Source organism: Schistocerca gregaria, chromosome 8 (assembly GCF_023897955.1).
Source record: "Schistocerca gregaria isolate iqSchGreg1 chromosome 8, iqSchGreg1.2, whole genome shotgun sequence".
NCBI classification, from domain to species: Eukaryota; Metazoa; Arthropoda; class Insecta; order Orthoptera; family Acrididae; genus Schistocerca; species Schistocerca gregaria.
The window spans coordinates 123431965-123449808 of record NC_064927.1 but is presented as its reverse complement, the minus strand read 5'-3'; the positions used below and the strand labels follow the sequence as shown (position 1 = coordinate 123449808).

At 42.7% G+C, this 17844-nt stretch overlaps 1 long non-coding RNA gene across 1 annotated transcript; it reads right to left on the bottom strand.

Moving 5' to 3' along the window:
* Nucleotides 1–1331: 1331 nt before the first annotated feature.
* On the bottom strand, nt 1332–17593 carry LOC126284796 (uncharacterized). The gene is made up of 3 exons (XR_007551557.1): nt 17440–17593; nt 7074–7232; nt 1332–1481 (listed from the first exon to the last, which is right to left on the bottom strand). It is a non-coding gene; the product is annotated as an uncharacterized LOC126284796 (long non-coding RNA).
* Between the last annotated feature and the right edge of the window lie 251 nt (nt 17594–17844).

Sequence of the window (17844 nt, the reverse complement as noted above, 5' to 3'; positions counted from 1 at the left end):
CGATTGCGTCACATGTCGAGATTGTGATCAGAAGTCGCAGTTAATTTTCTTATGGTCAAGGCACATGGTACAGACTCCCCTCACTTAAACAAAGTGACTAGGAAGAATTCATGTATAGGATTCCTCACCGCCATTGTTTCTTATATATGTAAACGATCTTCTGTCTAATACACAACGAAAAGAGTAAGTTCCTGTTGCAGGTGACGCTATTACTGAATCAGTCCAAGCACACATACAACAACAGGATAAATGGTAAACAAAGTTCCTAAAAGCGTCGTGGGCTGGTTTTCTACGAACGGTCTAACTCTCAATTTCAAAAAATACACAACATATTCAGATCAGTAAATTTAGAGGTTCCCACCAATAATAAGTGTGACACATGATGAGGTAAACTTCAAAATTCTTCATTGTTATGAGAATTTAAACTGAAAGAAAATACATTTTAGAACTCCTAGTGCAGCTACGGTTGTACTTAGAATCATTGAAAATCTTCGAGAGAGACAAATTAGCAAGCTGTCTTATTTCACATATTTTCATTCAATAATCTCATATGAAATAATGTTCTGGGGTAACGTCTTTAAGAAACAAAGTCTCCATTTCTCGCAAACGTGCCGTAAGAGTAATATATACTGCTCATTCACGATCATCCTGTAGGCGTTTCTTTGAGCAGTTTGTCATTTTGACTGCTCTTTAATAGCATATTTATTCATTCATGAAGTTTGTTGTAAACAATCCACTGCAGTCCAAAACATATAATGATGTGCACAATGACAATGCGAGAAGATAAAATGACATTTATTATTCCACATTAAGGGGCGCACAATGCTAAACCAAATCTTTTTGATGACTTACTCAGTGCTATAAAATGTCTGATAGCAAAGTAAGATTTGAAGACAAACTGAAAACGTTTATGATTGACACCTTCTTTTATTACTTCACAGAAGACTGTGATGTGTTAAGGTGGGTGCGACTTATTAACGCACATCTATATATTTAAAAAAAAGTTCAGCATGTGGCCACATTTACAAATTATTTTGTTATTTGAATGTAAAGTTACTTATTCCACATTGTTACTATTTATCGTGCAAATGATGCATGCAACACGAAACTAACTAACGCTCTATGAAGCAAAACGCTACAAATCCGTTACAAACACATACATTGTTATCTTGCACAAGACAGCAATGCAAGACCGCTCACTGTAATCATCGTTCACCGACCTGATGTAACAACTGTGATCCTTTGTGTTACATGGGCATGTATTTTACTGTAAAAACTTTGAAGATTTTATTACACTCCTGAAACATTGACTGTGGTACAAAATCTGAAAGTAGTTCATCATATGATATATTAAGCTCCTAGTACAAACAATGGTGTCTGTATGATATTGGGCAAGCAAATAGAGCAAACACACATCCATCCAATGATCCTTGGATATTCTTGCAATTCGTCTTCTATGCGACGTCACCGATAGTTTGGGTCTGGAACAAGAAATCGGACTTTAATATCTGGAAACAATGCATTCACACACAGAACAATAAGTTTTGCATCTTTTTGGGCGAGTACAAAGGTGACGTTGAACCAAATATTTCAACAAATTGACAAGGTTGTGTATTAATTACAGGATAAAGTTATTACAAATCAGATTATAGAGTTTTAATACACAATATTTAGCTGGAAAAGAAACCATGTTATACACCAAACCGCCCTGTTCTTTTGAAAGGCACAAAACAACCATACGAATAATTTTAATACGGAACCTAAATAACTATATATCACTCGCCCTGCAACTGTAAGGTTTTGTTTGGGAACGATATAACTCACAATATTCGCCTAGATACTGTGGAATAATTAAGCTGCAAACGGTGAAGGCCTTGATGTGGTGAAAAGACAGTTCTGGCGTTTATGACGCATAGTGGCTCATCATTTGTCATATGTATACTATTTTATTCGCTACTCTAGCTGAGCGAGCCAGTAGAGAGACGGGGTTATCTACTGCATAAATGACGTACACTGAAGGCACCAAGACCCAGAGTGTGGTAAAACTCTGGCAGTAGGTTACTTTCTCCTTCAGCTTCGGCAATTCGGAGGAACTCTCGTATCAAATTTGGCACCAAGAAGCGTAGCTTCCAATAACATTTAATATTTGACTTACTACTCGTAGAAAACCAATAAGTATTTACCCATACTGATATATTATAATAACAATTTTACTCACTAAAAAATTAACCGGCAAAAGCTAACAAATGAGTTAGATTACTATAGCGAATATTGGCGAAGTTGACCGAAGTACAACGAAAGCGCGCTCTGTGTGAAACAGACATAGACTAGTACCAGTCTAATATCACTCATCAATCATCCATTGTGTAAATGAGTCAGTCAGTGTCACTGATGCGAACACGTATCACCCATAACCGGTAGACTAGTTATTTCATTGTACCTCAGTCAAAGCAATACAAATGATAATTTTGCCTCGAGAAACGTTTCTTTTCTTAAAAGATTTAGACATAACTACAGTGAAGCTATTTTTAATATTTGCGTTGCTCGAGATCGTATGATCATACCGCGCGTTTATTGCATTGATTTATGAGTTACGACTCTGACATAGGATTGATTGTGTTATATCGCCTTAACTAAGTATTTCCTTATTTCACTTGGACAAATAAATAAGATGGCACCCCTTTTCTTAAAGTAATAACTTCGAAACAGTATTTCAGTCATATTGTAGTGATAGTAGCAGCAGTGCGGAAAGCCATACTGAATACACTTTCAAAAGAGCAATGCTTGAAGCCGTGATCTATGGAGAAGAAGTCCAGTGGTGAAAACGAGACACTACTACAGGATATGAGATAAGCAGCTATATTCTTGACCAAGTCTGAGAGCCAGGCTGGTAGGATTTACTCTTGCGGTTCGTCTGTTGTAATTCTCCATATACAACTCCACGCAAGGGAGAATTTACACTTTTAACATATTTAGATGCGGTAATGCATCACCGAAGGAAGATTCCCTATGTCAATCTATTAGAGAAGTGGAAGAAATTTAGTATCTGACACAGTGATTCAGATTCTCCATCCAGCCCGAGTATCGATATTGAGGACAGGTCAGAGATACTCGGGTTTGGCCCTCAGTGGGGTCGCCAGCACCACGACAGTGCCTGGAGATATCGCAGTCCCGCATTTGTCTTCCAGTTATCAGTGTTCTCTGAAGTCTACGATTTGTGCCTTTTATGATACGACATGCGTTCAATAAGTAATGCAAAAAAAATTTCTAGGCCAATTTCGGTGGAAAAGTATGGAATTTGTCGTGGAACATCGGGAAACATTCCCGCTTCAGTCTCCATAGTGTCATGACGTCCCGACTGATGGCGCCACTATATGTAGCCTTCAAAATGGCGCCTGTGACGGAGGTGCGTTCCAATCAGAGAGTTTTCGTTGAGTTTCTTTGGCGCAAAACCAAATCTGTCAGATATTCATAGGCGTTTGTAGAATGTCTACAGAGACCTCATAGTGAACGAAACCACGGTGAGTCCGTGGGCGTGGCATCTGTTTTTGTATCCCGCTTGTAAACTGAAAGGTAGGCCTAATATAGGAAGCGAATACGAGCAGGAAAAGGTGAAGTACTTTGTTACTGCTTGTAGATTTTACAAGTTTACTATATTCAAAATTATGATTTCATAATGAACTTAGGCTGAGATGAGCACGTGGGTGCGAAACCAAACAGGTATCAACGCTAACAGCTACTAGTAGTTGGACAAACTACACTCCTGGAAATTGAAATAAGAACACCGTGAATTCATTGTCCCAGGAAGGGGAACTTTTATTGACACATTCCTGTGGTCAGATACATCACATGATCACACTGACAGAACCACAGGCACATAGACACAGGCAACAGAGCATGCACAATGTCGGCACTAGTACAGTGTATATCCACCTTTCGCAGCAATGCAGGCTGCTATTCTTCCATGGAGACGATCGTAGAGATGCTGGATGTAGTCCTGTGGAACGGCTTGCCATGCCATTTCCACCTGGCGCCTCAGTTGGACCAGCGTTCGTGCTGGACGTGCAGACCGCGTGAGACGACGCTTCATCCAGTCCCAAACATGCTCAATGGGGGACAGATCCGGAGATCTTGCTGGCCAGGGTAGTTGACTTACACCTTCTAGAGCACGTTTGGTGGCACGGGATACATGCGGACGTGCATTGTCCTGTTGGAACAGCAAGTTCCCTTGCCGGTCTAGGAATGGTAGAACGATGGGTTCGATGACGGTTTGGATGTACCGTGCACTATTCAGTGTCCCCTCGACGATCACCAGAGGTGTACGGCCAGTGTAGGAGATCGCTCCCCAAACCATGATGCCGGGTGTGGCCCCGTGTGCCTCGGTCTTATGCAGTCCTGATTGTGGCGCTCACCTGCACGGCGCCAAACACGCATACGACCATCATTGGCACCAAGGCAGAAGCGACTCTCATCGCTGAAGACGACACGTCTCCATTCGTCCCTCTGTTCACGCCTGTCGCGACACCACTGGAGGCCTCCCGCATGCCCACTATACGCCCTCGCTCAAAGTCCGTCAACTGCACATACGGTTCACGTCCACGCTGTCGCGGCATGCTACCAGTGTTAAAGACTGCGATGGAGCTCCGTATGCCACGGCAAACTGGCTGACACTGACGGCGGCGGTGCCCAAATGCTGCGCAGCTAGCGCCATTCGACGGCCAACGCCGCGGTTCCTGGTGTGTCGGCTGTGCCGTGCGTGTGATCATTGCTTGTACAGCCCTGTCGCAGTGTCCGGAGCAAGTATGGTGGGTCTGACACGCCTGTGTCAATGTGTTCTTTTTTCCATTTCCAGGCGTGTATCATTTAAGTAACTGAAGTAACTGTAATGGCTAGCCTCCTAGGAAGCAAAAGCCAAGTTGCTTGGTCGTTTGCTCGGAATCAAGTGGGTAGAATCTGGAGCGGCGCTCGTACAGCTGCACAGCGCCAGCTAGAGGCCGCTGTCGTAAGTGTGAGTGTCGTAGTGCCAACCTATGAATCTGTATCTCCACTGTGGCATCTTAGCTATCGATACCACGTCTGTCATCATCGCAACAGAACTGTGCATGCATATCCGATCACCCGTGTGTTGGACAGCAACAAGCAGCTGTGAGTCTGCAGTGTTGGAACATGCGGACGCTCTGATCGACGGATGACAGACACCTCGCTCCGCAACTGGACGTCTCTGTTGGTAGTGATCAGACACTCCTCCACCTGCTGTGGTACTCAAAAGTGTGTGCACGCTGCGTTCATCACCGCCTAACAGAGGACCATAAACAGTAACGAAGGACCACCTGTACGAAACTGTTCAAAGCCAACCATCTAGCGGCAAAGTCGTAGGGACAGTCTTCTACGACTCTGAAAGGATTATTCTGTTTGATGTCCTCCCTCATGGTGCAGCGATCAATTCTGTAGCGTTCTTTGCTACCCACAGGAAACTGAAAAAACGACTTCAGCGTGTTCGTCGGCACAAAAATGCAAACGAACTTCTCTTCTTCCATGACAACACCAGGCCTCACATAAGCCTGCACACCTGAGTGGAGCTTACAAAGCTTCATTGGATTGTTCTTTCTTATCCATCCTACAGCCTGGATTTCGCACTTCCTGGGCTCCATCTGTTTGGCCTAACGAAGGAAGAGCTCCGCGGGAAGCAGTTCGTGAATGATGGGGAAGTTATTCATGCAGCAAGACACTGGTTCTGACTCCGACCAGTAAAGTAGTAACGTTCGGTCATACAGGTCCTCCGAGTAAGGTGGCGTAACGCCTTCGCACTAAACGGAGATTACGCTGAAAAATAGGGTTTTGGAACCAAACAGTTGAGAAAAATATCGTGCGTTTCATTCCTTGCCGGCCAGAGTGGCCGAGCGGTTCTAGGCGCTACAGTCTGAAACCGAGCGACCGCTATTGTCGCAGGATCGAATCTTGCCTCGGGCATGGGCGTGTGTGATGTCCTTAGGTTAGTTAGGTTTAAGTAGTTCTAAGTCTAGAGGACTGATGACCTCAGCAGTTGAGTCCCATAGTGCTCAGAGCCATTTGTTTCATTCCTTATTGAATGCCATTCGTAAACTTATTTCCGTTGCCTGTGTTTATGTTTATAGAGAGTTTCCTGGACTGTTTGTGCACGTTTACAACAGCTTGCCTTGTGCACTTGGCTTTGTGTCTGGTTAGCTGTTCACTTCTTGAACTTCACCGCCGTCGGCCACACGATCGGCCTGTTTGTTCCTCTGGTCTCTGCGCCCTCGCCATTGCGAGTGACTATAAACTGTGTTGTGCCTACGCCGAGTTGCATGGGAATGCTGATACACAGGTGAGTGTCAGTGTAACGCCAGGGCCACATATCTCATGTTGCAGGTTCGTGAATATTCGTTTCACGTCATTCTTGCACAGTCTTTTCATCCACAGTTTCTTCCGAGGATTAGCTTCAACTCAGTGGCGCACTGTATGCCTGTGTTACGCTAAATTACGATGTAAAATTCCTTTGGATATGCGTACATGTCCAAAGGACCTTCGCATCGTAATTAGAATGGCGAAGACACTGAAATATCGTATTTACCCACCGATACCGGGCAACCGACTTTAAACTACATTCAACGTTTGACCTGTACGCGAATATACATAATGGATGTACGAGTACAGGTCGTAGAAGCGTGGGTGACGACATGTGGAAGTTTGGGTGAGGCCGTGAGTCGTCCACGGATAGCCAAATGGTAAGGTGATCACTCGCGATACGGGAGAAATCCGGGTTCGAGTCCTGGTCCGGTACAGATTTTCACTGTCGTCTTCCCATTCCACAGTTGATGGTTGTCCTTCTTCGCAATTGCGAATACTTTTGATGTGTTTCATAACGGCTGTATTCGGTGCAATGTCTGGTCCTTTGAACATGCATGCATGTGCAAGGGAACTTTGCATCGTATTCAGAATAACACAGGCACTGCAGTATCGTATCGTCTTGGTGTGGGTAAGTGAAGTAGCCTTGTCAGGTTATGCTGAACAGTGAAGAGTTGATACTAGTATGTTGGCGTTTGCCTTGTACTTACTATTTCACGTTTTTTAACTGAAATCCCTCTGAGTGTTGACCATCTGTGCACCAGCCATCTCTCTTACTGAATTTATTGTTGTTGTTGTTGTGTTGCTGTTGTTGCTGCTGTGCTGGCGCTGCCTTGAGGAGCCGGACATCGAAGTTACCAGTGCCCGTGCTTAAACATTTCAGGAGAAGATTTGTTAAAATACTTAAAATTAGCTATTATATACCAATATCTGTGCAAATAAAACGTAAATATTCATTTGTTTTTATCAAGACACACATAAATACGTCGAGCATGGCTGTGTGTGTTGTCCTTACAGTAAGTCAGTTTGGGTGTGCAAGTCTAGGGACCGATGACCTCAGCAGTTTGGTCCCATAGGAACTTACCACAAATTTCAAAATTCAAATACGTCGATGATTATAATTTATCCTAAAATGCAAAGCACTCCAAACCAATACAGAACGTCAAAATCAAATATTTTGGAGTATGTTTGAAACGTCCCCTTGGAAAGAAAATTTATGAATTACTGCGCTGGTGAACCCCTTACGTTATTTGATTTTCAAACAGCTGAGCAAAACTGAATGTACTCAGATATTTCTCTCGTTACTTATTCAGATCATCACTAAACTGACACACAATATTTTTAGAGCAAGGCAGTCTGACTTTAAATAATCCCTAAAAATAATGGCTCTAACAATAACCTATACTCGAACTACTGCCATACAGCGAGCGCTAATACTGCCAGCTAAATAAAAGATTCTAACTACTGAAGGCACAAACTAATGATGATCGGCATAGATAGCAAATGAAAGATTTTGATAGAGAACAAACAATGTATATATATATATATATATATATATATATATATATATATATATATATATATATATATATATATATATATTAGTTTATGATATCCAATATTACAAATTTGCTGTTTCTGATGAACACTAGTCCAGAACATCCGCTCTCAAAACTCCGCCATCTCTCCCCCCACATCTACCAATACAGGCGGCTCACCTCCAACTGCGCAACGCTACGCACTGTTCACATCCAACAGCCCAACACTACAATAGCAAATATTCCAACAACGCAAACCAGCCACAGACTTCAAATGGTTCAAATGGCTCTGAGCACTATGGGACTTAACATCTATGGTCATCAGTCCCCTAGAACTTAGAACTACTTAAACCTAACTAACCTAAGGACAGCACACAACACCCAGTCATCACGAAGCCACAGATTTCACACAGCACAGTCGGTGATTTTCATATAGAGCGCTACGTGACGTAAACAACATAAAAATCTAAACAGCCTACTTATATGCTGGGAGTTGAACAACGGACGTTTGGGCTTATACTACGAAAGGAATAGTCGACCTAACTTTAAACAATGTAAATCAAGTGGTGACATGATCTCGTAATGTTACACAGAATGAACTTCAGCGCGTCAGTCGAGAGTAATATATTCGCCGTGTGTTATTCTGAGGTAAAAAGAACGAAATTAAACCTACTGTGCAAACCGAAAGCAATAAAACTGTGCCATACGGGGTAGCCGCGTGGTTTAAGGCGCCTTGTCGCGGTCCACGCAGCTCACGCAGAATGAACTTCAGTGCGTCAGTCGAGAGTAATATATTCGCCGTGTGTTATTCTGAGGTAAAAAGAACGAAATTAAACCTACTGTGCAAACCGAAAGCAATAAAACTGTGCCATACGGGGTAGCCGCGTGGTTTAAGGCGCCTTGTCGCGGTCCACGCAGCTCACGCAGTCGGAGGTTCGAGTCCTCCCTCGGGCATTGGTGTGTGTCGCCCTTAGCGTAAGTTAGTTTAAGTAGTGTGTAAGCTAAGGGACCAATGACCTCAGCAGTTTGGTCCCATAAGACATTACCACAAATTTCCAAAAATAAAACTGTACTGACATAGTCACCCCGTCCCTTTGCTAAAAATCAGCATCAAGAAAATTAAATAAACATTCTGTACCATTAATTACAGTTTCTACAAGTATATAGTACTTATGTTGTTGAATAAGACGTAGACATGTGCCCAGAAATCCACTCACAAGATGACCGCTCCTACTCATCAGCACCGAATTTGGTCCACATTTATGGTCTATGTAGGGCTTGGACAGAAAAGAGAGTGACAAAAGCGGGAAGTCCAGATGGCGAAGTGTTAAAAAAATATCATTTTCCGAGCGGTTCGGTCGATGCATAGGCCTTGTATGTTTACGTCTGTTCCAGGGAGTGGTTGGGGCAGCGGAAGGCATACGAAATGATAACGCGTAGGTCGGGATGTCGAATCCGTATATGGGAACGATATTTTACTTTTTTAAATTTTTACGTTAGTCACACTACAAAATAACCCGAAACAAAATTCAGTGTCTTATATTTATTAACATTTTCATGAAAGGTGTGAAAAGGAAAGGCAAAGAAAAATTTGGGATTTCCAAATAAATTTCCAGAAAATGATTGCAAGCCGTACAGGAGAACTTCGTATATAAAATTAGATACTTTTATTGTTTTGCAGCTGATGATCTACGCCTGGCGGGCTGATATTTATCGTAAAGATAGGGGAAGCAGTATTTTTTTAGGAATCTTGCACACTTTATAAAGGCCGTGTTGTTTTAATTAAGTGGTTGTTTTAAAGTTTCTGTAAATAATGAACTTGATTTACATTCATAAAAGGTTCTCTCTCAGTGCACAGTGTGGCAGCAAACCTCCCCTAGACTGTCATGTATTGGCTGAGGATAGCTGGTGATGTACAATGGAACGTATTCTGCTGCAGTCTTCTCGGAATGTGATTTCTTTTTCTCTCTCGATGAGATAGGAGAAGTTTGTTGTTTCTGATGAAATTCCTTACCTCAAAGTATTAACTGAAGTCGTAGGTCCGCACTATCGGAATGCATTTGGTGGAGGGGGGGGGGGGGGGGGGAGATCAATTTAATACTGCACGGTGGCAATCCTCCTTCATTTTGAAAAATCTGATCGTATAAGTGTGGATTTATTTGTCCTCGCCGCAAGTCAAGTTTTCCTACCCATAGGGCTTCACTACACTAGCCGAAAGTCTTTGTGTAAGGCTGTTACAAGTTTCTCAGGTTTTGATGAGGTAATTGCGACAGTCCTGTATTATGTCTTTGCCTTTGCTTTCGATGCCTTTTATTAAGATACTTAGTAGTACAATATAGTGAGCATTATTTCTGTTGATTCAACAATTAAAAAAAAGATATCAGAAATCGTTTCTACATACCTTTGGATTACCATTCCCTATTCCTTCCGCTGCGCCAAACACTATACGGAAAGTAAGCTATCACAGATGACTCATGCCTCGCCCCACACGAGCTAAAACTGCTATTTCTTTCTAAACACTTGGCCACCTGGGGCTCCCGTTTTTGTCACTATCATTTTTAGCCACGCCCTGCAAATACCAAAAATTTAGACGAAATCGGTTGGCTGATTGGTTGGTTAGTTGATTTGGGAGAGGGGACCATACAAAGAGGTCATCGGTCCCACCGGTTTAGGGAAGGATGGGGAAGGAAGTCGGCCATGCCAAGTCGAAGGAACCATCCCCGCGTTTACCTTATGCGACTTACGGAAAATCACAGACAACCAAAATTAGGATGGCCGGACGTGGGTTTCAACCGTCATCCTCCCGACTGCGAGTCCAGTGTGCTAACCACTGCGCCTCCTCGCTCTGTGACGAAATCGGTGATGACGGGTAGGTGTGATCCCCTGTCACTTACACGAAAAACACTGACGCACCCAATATATGCAACTCTCTTAATATTGTAAACAAACCAGCCACAAATATGTCAACACCGGATGTCAAATTCGAATACCGTGCTGGTTTCTGTCCTCGGCCAATTAGAACGAAGCACATTTCTGATAGGTTTGCGTGCTCGCCATATCACGGAAACTGCAAGTATGTTCAGCCCACAAAGTTATTTCTTTATTACGTGAGAAATCAGAATCTGTGAAACCTGGCAAGGGCACTGGATCAATGGCAGCAGTTGAGACTAATACGTAGGGACATCAGTAGGTAAGTTGCACTTGTTGTCCCACGCTAAGATCTTTCCGCCTTTTGTGCAAACACAGTTCTGCTGCGTTATGGACAACAGATGGATCACACTGAACGAGCGAAATGGCGCAGCAACATGAAACATACTTTAAGCTGGAAAATAATTGTAGGCGAAATGTCTAAATTTCACGCAGCATTACCGCGAAATTCTGTCGATGCGTGCTCAAATACAATGTCGGATGCAGCCACGTTAAAACCCAGTCGACAATTTGACCAAGGTCACACATACGTCGGTGATTCTGATCGGGAAGTCGAGAATTCGCACCGTGCAATTTCCTTCTTTTCGGCAAGGTGTAAAAACAACTAGGGAAAAAAGCGTTTTTGCGGCTGATCCCGGCGGAGGTTCAAGTCCTCCCTCGGCCATGGGTGTGTGTGTCTGTCCTTAGGATGATTTAGGTTCAGTAATCTGTAAGCTAGGGACTGATGACCTTAGCAGTTGTCCCATTTCACACACACACACAAAAGCGTTTTCTAATGATGAGGACTTCACAAAGCGGTTCTAGAATGGCGTGAGCAAAATGCGGATTTTTACCAGCGAGGAACTGAATGATTGGCGGAACGCTCCGACCGTTGATCTCAGAGACCTGGTGACTATGTTGAAAAATAGTGTCATGTATGTATGCGTGTCAGCAAGCAGTAAAAATTACAGGCCAAACCAGCCCCCGTGCAACGATGAGGATCTTGCCCCATACTATGCACAGAAATTTAAAATTCTCCCTAAACTCGTCCCATCCTTTTTCCTAGCGTGTTTCCCACATTGTTGCAAGGTCCGACTACCTGCCCGCTGAGCGCATCCTCGACTTTGAGACTCGTTATCTGCATCAACCTTAATCTTATACACAGAGTGGGCGCTCATTTTCGCTGTTAACCGTCGGTTTCACCTGCCAGCTTGATAACTAAACATGAAAAATCTATTAACGCCATTAATATATTAATCACGTGAAATTATACATATCAGAGACATATTAAGTCTCAACTTTATCTATAATAATGAATAGTGGCCGATGAAATGAACTAAAATTTGTATCAAGGCCAGAATTCGATCGCAAGTCTCCTGCTCAGCAGACAAACGCGCTAAACACTACACCACCAAGGCTCTGCTACTGACACATCTGCACCGACTACCCTAGCACGTCTCCCTCCCAAATACAAACGCCAATTCACACCTCAGCATGAGCTGAGGCTTAAATTGCAGTTTCTATTTGGAAGGGAGACGTACTAGGGTAGACCACGCAGATGTGTAGTAGCAGTGCCCTGGTGGTGTAGTAGTACAAAATGATGTCCTCTCCTCTTCCGTGCTTCCGATGTCGATGTGTTGTTTGAATTATTTCGGAAAACTGTCAAATGTCTCATCTATAAGAACTGTACCAATTTTCAAACAAGATATTCTCTGAAACTGCCTGGCAGATTAAAACTGTGTGCCGAACGGAGACTCGAACTCTGACTCGAGTCTCGGTCCGGCACGCAGTTTTAATCTGCCAGGAAGTTTCATATCAGCGCACATTCCGCTGCATTGTCTAAGTCTCATTCTGGAAGATATTCTCTGTTTCTTCAGAGGCGAAAACCACAATTATTTTTCAGGAATAGTCCAACTGCCAATATTTAAAAACTGTTACCTTCAGTTAATTACAAAATGTGTTCGCTCAGTTGACTCTCCAAACTAAAGCAAGGGTTATGGGTCGTCCCAACAGTTCCTGCTCTTGCTCTGCGCAATCCAGTCACGGAGTTCTCATAATTTTGCATATTTGCAACGAAATCTAGGCCTTTATCTTTCGAATCTTGATATTATCTGTTTCGTCAGGTGGGGAAGAATGTTAATGGTCAGGAGTGATTCCGCCATTTGTAATATTTAAATGTCCTCCACAGTTTCTCCGCACTCCGTCCCCGGTAGCTGAGTGGTCAGCGCCACAGAATGTCAATCCTAAAGGTCCGGGTTCGATTCCCGGCTGTGTCGGAGATTTTCTCCGCTCAGGGACTGGGTATTGCGTTGTCCTAATCGTCATCATTTCACCCCCACAGACGCGCAAGTCGCCAATGTGGCATCAAATCGAAAGACTTGCACCCGGCGAACGGTCTACCCGACGGGAGGCCCTAGTCACACGACATATACATTTTACTTACTCCGCTCGGAACTTACGCACATCATCATTATCATACGCTCATTAGACTTTCTATGCGCTCGATAACGACTACTATCCTTGGGGCTTCCCTTTCATTTAATTATTTCCATTACCTACAGCGTGCAGAATTCAAATAGCGTACGAAATTGCACGGAAGCAAAGCCTGTCAGCGAAGGCACTACCTGACTGGTTTGAGTTAGGTTAGGTTACCGCTGCTGATGAACTGCTGGTGTAAATCAGTTGTGCGGGAGGCTCTAGTCGGAAATACGACGGTGCAAAATTGGTTATTCTGAGGCACCTGTGGCACCTAAACAAGGGTCGGAAACGCCTCGACCGGAAAGCCCAGATACCACTTTTGTTGATATTCATCTTGTAACTTTTTTATGGCACTATCCATTCTGTTGAACTGTCCTTCCAAGTCTTTTGTCGTCTTTGTCTGAACTACAATGACAACTGCAAACTTACCCTTTTACCCAAAAAAAAACCAAAGAAAATCGTTGTCCTTGAACTTTAATTCAAGTTACAAATTTCTCCTTTGTTCCTGTCACTGCTTCCTCCACACAAAGATCGAATATTAAATAGGTTGCAACCCTACCTTACTCCTTTCTCATTTACTGTATTTGTTTCATGTCTTCCAAGTCTTATAACAATAGTTCGGTGTCTGAACAAGTTGCATACTACCTTTCGATCCCTGCGTCTTTTTATTTTTCCTTTCTTTCTTTTCTCTTTAGCGTGTATAAAAGAGTAACTTCAGGGGTATTCCACGGGAGCGTTACGCAGGTGTTACTATTTTAAGCATGTAAAAATGATGTCGTGGACAATGTCCGAAGCTCTGCGACGATGTTCGCTCACGATGCTGTTGTCTGTAGGAAGGTTCCTGCGCGGGACGACTGAAGCGTAATAAAGAGACTCGATGACTGGCGCAGGGATTGACAGTTGACAATAAACGTGAATATATGCAACGTATTGAGCATAACTATGAACAGACCCGTAATTTTTGTATGACTCTGTAGACGGTTGAAACAGTAACAACAATAAACGAGCTGAGAATAGTCACCTGGAACGACCTACAGTGAAATGACCATATACATCGGGCGTTCAGTAAGTAATGCAACACATATTTATCTCGGCCAGTTTCGGTTGAAAAAATTCGGAATTTGTTGTGGGACATTGTAGAATACTTCCGTTTCAGACCCTATAGTTTTATGAAGTTCCGATAGATGGCGGAGCTATATGTAGCCTTCAAAATTGCGTTCCAAACAGGGATCTATCATTTGGTATCTTTTGGCGGAAAAGCAGGACATCGCAGATATTCAGTCACTTACAGAATGTCTGCAGAGACCTGGTAGTGAGCAAAAGCACGGTGAGTCGTTGGGCGAGGTGTCTATCATCATCGCATTTACGTCGCGGATACCTGTCCGATCCCCCGCGTGCCGGCCACCTGCACACAACTGTGACTTCTAGAGTGAAGAGAACCACAGGGTCCCTGCAAGACGCCGGCATGCAGGAGTGCCAAACATGTTTTATGGCACGCAGTTTATTGTGCGTACCGAGGTTATGCCATTCCGTCTTCAGTGATGAGCCCCGCTTCAAACTGAGCCCTATGACCAGAGAAGATTTGTAGACACGCCCTCGAGAGCAGTGGTATACCAACCAGACTATTGCCCTCCTTACGGCCAAACAAGCAGGTGTGATGGTCTAGGGCACCATTTCATTTCATAGCAGAACCTCTTCTATTGTCAAGTGTGGCACCCTTACAGCACACCAGTAGGTCGACGATATGCAAAGTCACTTTACGTTGCCCTTCATAGTGAATCATCCTTGGCTAATATTCCTGCAAACCATTGCCCACCCAAACACAGCGAGAGTTTGTAGTGCTTGTTTTAGTGCTTGCCAAACTCTACCTTGGCCAGGAAGATCGCCAGAAATCTCCCCAACGGAGAATGGTTGGAGCGTTATGGACAGGACACTGCAGCCAGCTCGAGATTTTGACGGGCTAACGCGCCAATTTGACAGAACTTTCGGTGCATTTTCTCTTAGGAGGCTATCCAACAAGTCTATCAACAAATGCCAAGCTGAATAACTGCTTGGATATGGACCAGAGGTGGACCAACGCGTTATTAGCTTGCTCAATTTATGAAGCTCCTTCTGTTGAATAAATCATCCAGTTTTTTTTCTGAAATTGTAATTATTTGTTTGTCTGTACATGAATGTAGTATCTACTAATTTCTGTCGTCCCTTCCCTTTAGGATGATTACCCTTCGTGGTGAGTCGTTCTTTTTGTTCCCTTAATGTAAATGTTCAATCACTGGACCGAAAATCTTAGTATACCAAATTAAATTTGGAATGTTTTTAACCAGCAGCGCAGGAACACGATTGCTGTTGGATGTTGGCATACACAACTAAACCCTTCATTAAATAAAAACAGGAAAAACGAATGTATAGGTGTACTTTATGATAAAGCTGAAGCAGAAAATACTATACTTAAAATTAAAGAAGACTGCTTTGGCCTGCCTCTTCAAACAAAAATGATAGATAAATCGTGACAAAAGGTTAAAAGGCTTTATAAAAGTATATAATGACTTGGGGTTTAAGAAAAAGTTTAAAATCTCTGTATTCCTTACAAAAAAAATACAGCCACAAATTGAAACTCGTAAAAAAAAAAAAATTTAATCATTTGCAGCCGTAATGATGCACAAAGAAAAACAGGTAAATGTAAATAAAAATTAAAAACTTAAGAAGCATTTAAATATGCTCATGTACTACGTGTATAGGAATACTTGAACCTAGATAAAATATTCTTATTACTACAAGAGTCGGAAAACACACGGTTCAATATGTGCGGTCGGAATTACGACGTTGATGACATGGGTCGCAAAATCCACAGTCTGATATCCACATCAACAGGAGTAAAACAAATCTAATGGAATGTAGTCGAATTAAATCAGGTGCTACTGACGAAATTTGTTTAGCAAATAAGACACTAAAAGCGGTAGATGAGTATTGCTTTTATGCAGCAAAATAATTGACGATGGCAGAAGAACAGAGGATCTAAATACCGACTGGAAAAGCGTTCCTAAAAAATTGCTAACGCAGAATATGAATTTAAGAGTTAGGGGCTGTTTTCTGGAAGTACTTGTCTGGAGTGTAGCGTTGAATGAAAGTGAAACGTGAACGATTAACAGTACATACAAGAGGAGAACAGAAGATTTTAAAATTGGTGTTACAGAACAATAGAGAACATAAGGTGAATATATAGAGATGGGGACAAAATAGCTGTACAGTCCAACCAAACTAAAGTTGCAATAGGTTAATAGGACACATTTGTGAATTCAAGAATGTTACTTCGGCAGTGGTGGGAAGTGTAAGTGGATTGGGGGTGTTGGGGGAAAATGGGGTGGTAAAAATTGTAAACGAGCAGCATGGCTTGACTACAGCAACCAGGTTCAAGGGGATGTAGACACCAGTAGATGAAGGAACTTGCACAGGATAGTTTACCATGAACAGCTGCAACAAACCAAGTTTCATACCAACACCACAACGACAGTAAATCAGTGTTTATAAAATGAGTGATTCCTATGGAGTTCTGGCTCTAAGTTGATGACGATATTATTGTGTCAGACTTGTCAGCCAAATGGGCAACCTCAAAACGTAGTCTGACACAGACAACGAAACCTTTCACTTACAAACGAAACCCAAATACTGGCTTGAGTGAATGTTTCTCACTGTTGGATAATGAACAGTCAGAGAAACAGAAAAGCAAAAACTGAATACATATGAGCTGACTTCCTGCAGAAAACTGTCCCATTGTATGCTCCACTATAAATCAGGAAATAAATAAGTTGATGCCTCTGAAAAACCATCACTACAAAAGTGTCCAACTACACTCTAGAGCTTGACCGAGTAGATAACTTAGCAGTTTAACGGCGAGTACTTCAGTAGCTTGTAAGAACTGCTAACCTTAACTGAGATTATTGTGAATTTTTTTCCACGCTAAAAAGGAAACGCACCTAAATGGTGAAGAGAGCTGGACAGAACTGCCAAGGCTAAAAAGAAAGTCTTTCAAATAAGTTCAAAAACAAATTCTCGGCACAGGAGACTATGGGAGAAGTTCATACTGCAAGCTTCTTTCAATTATTCATCACATGTTTAAATGGATGCTGTTATTTACTGTTGATAGAGTACTAACCGTAGGCAGTGAGAAAGGCGTCGAGGTACTCGGAATTTTCCGTCTGGTGCGTCTTGCCAGTGAACTGCTTCACCATGATGGCAGCTTATGATCTTCACGAGCTAGCCGAGTACAGCTTGACAGCGCCTAGCTGAACAAGGAAGCTGAAGACGTCTTATGTGATTCGTCTGCGTGCGATTAATTAGGCACGTACTGCGTCATTATCTTGAGGTAGATATCGTAATCTCTTTGTTATGTCTCGCTTTTGTTATTATCTCACAGCGAAATATTTGTCAGTCGACGTCATCAATATATACACAATTACCGCCCGGTGTGTTGTTTGAGTTGACAGGTGCATTTCCTAATTCAGGCGTAAAAAGATGACTGTGAAACGGAAGTTTTCTTCTCCAGTAGGAACATACTATA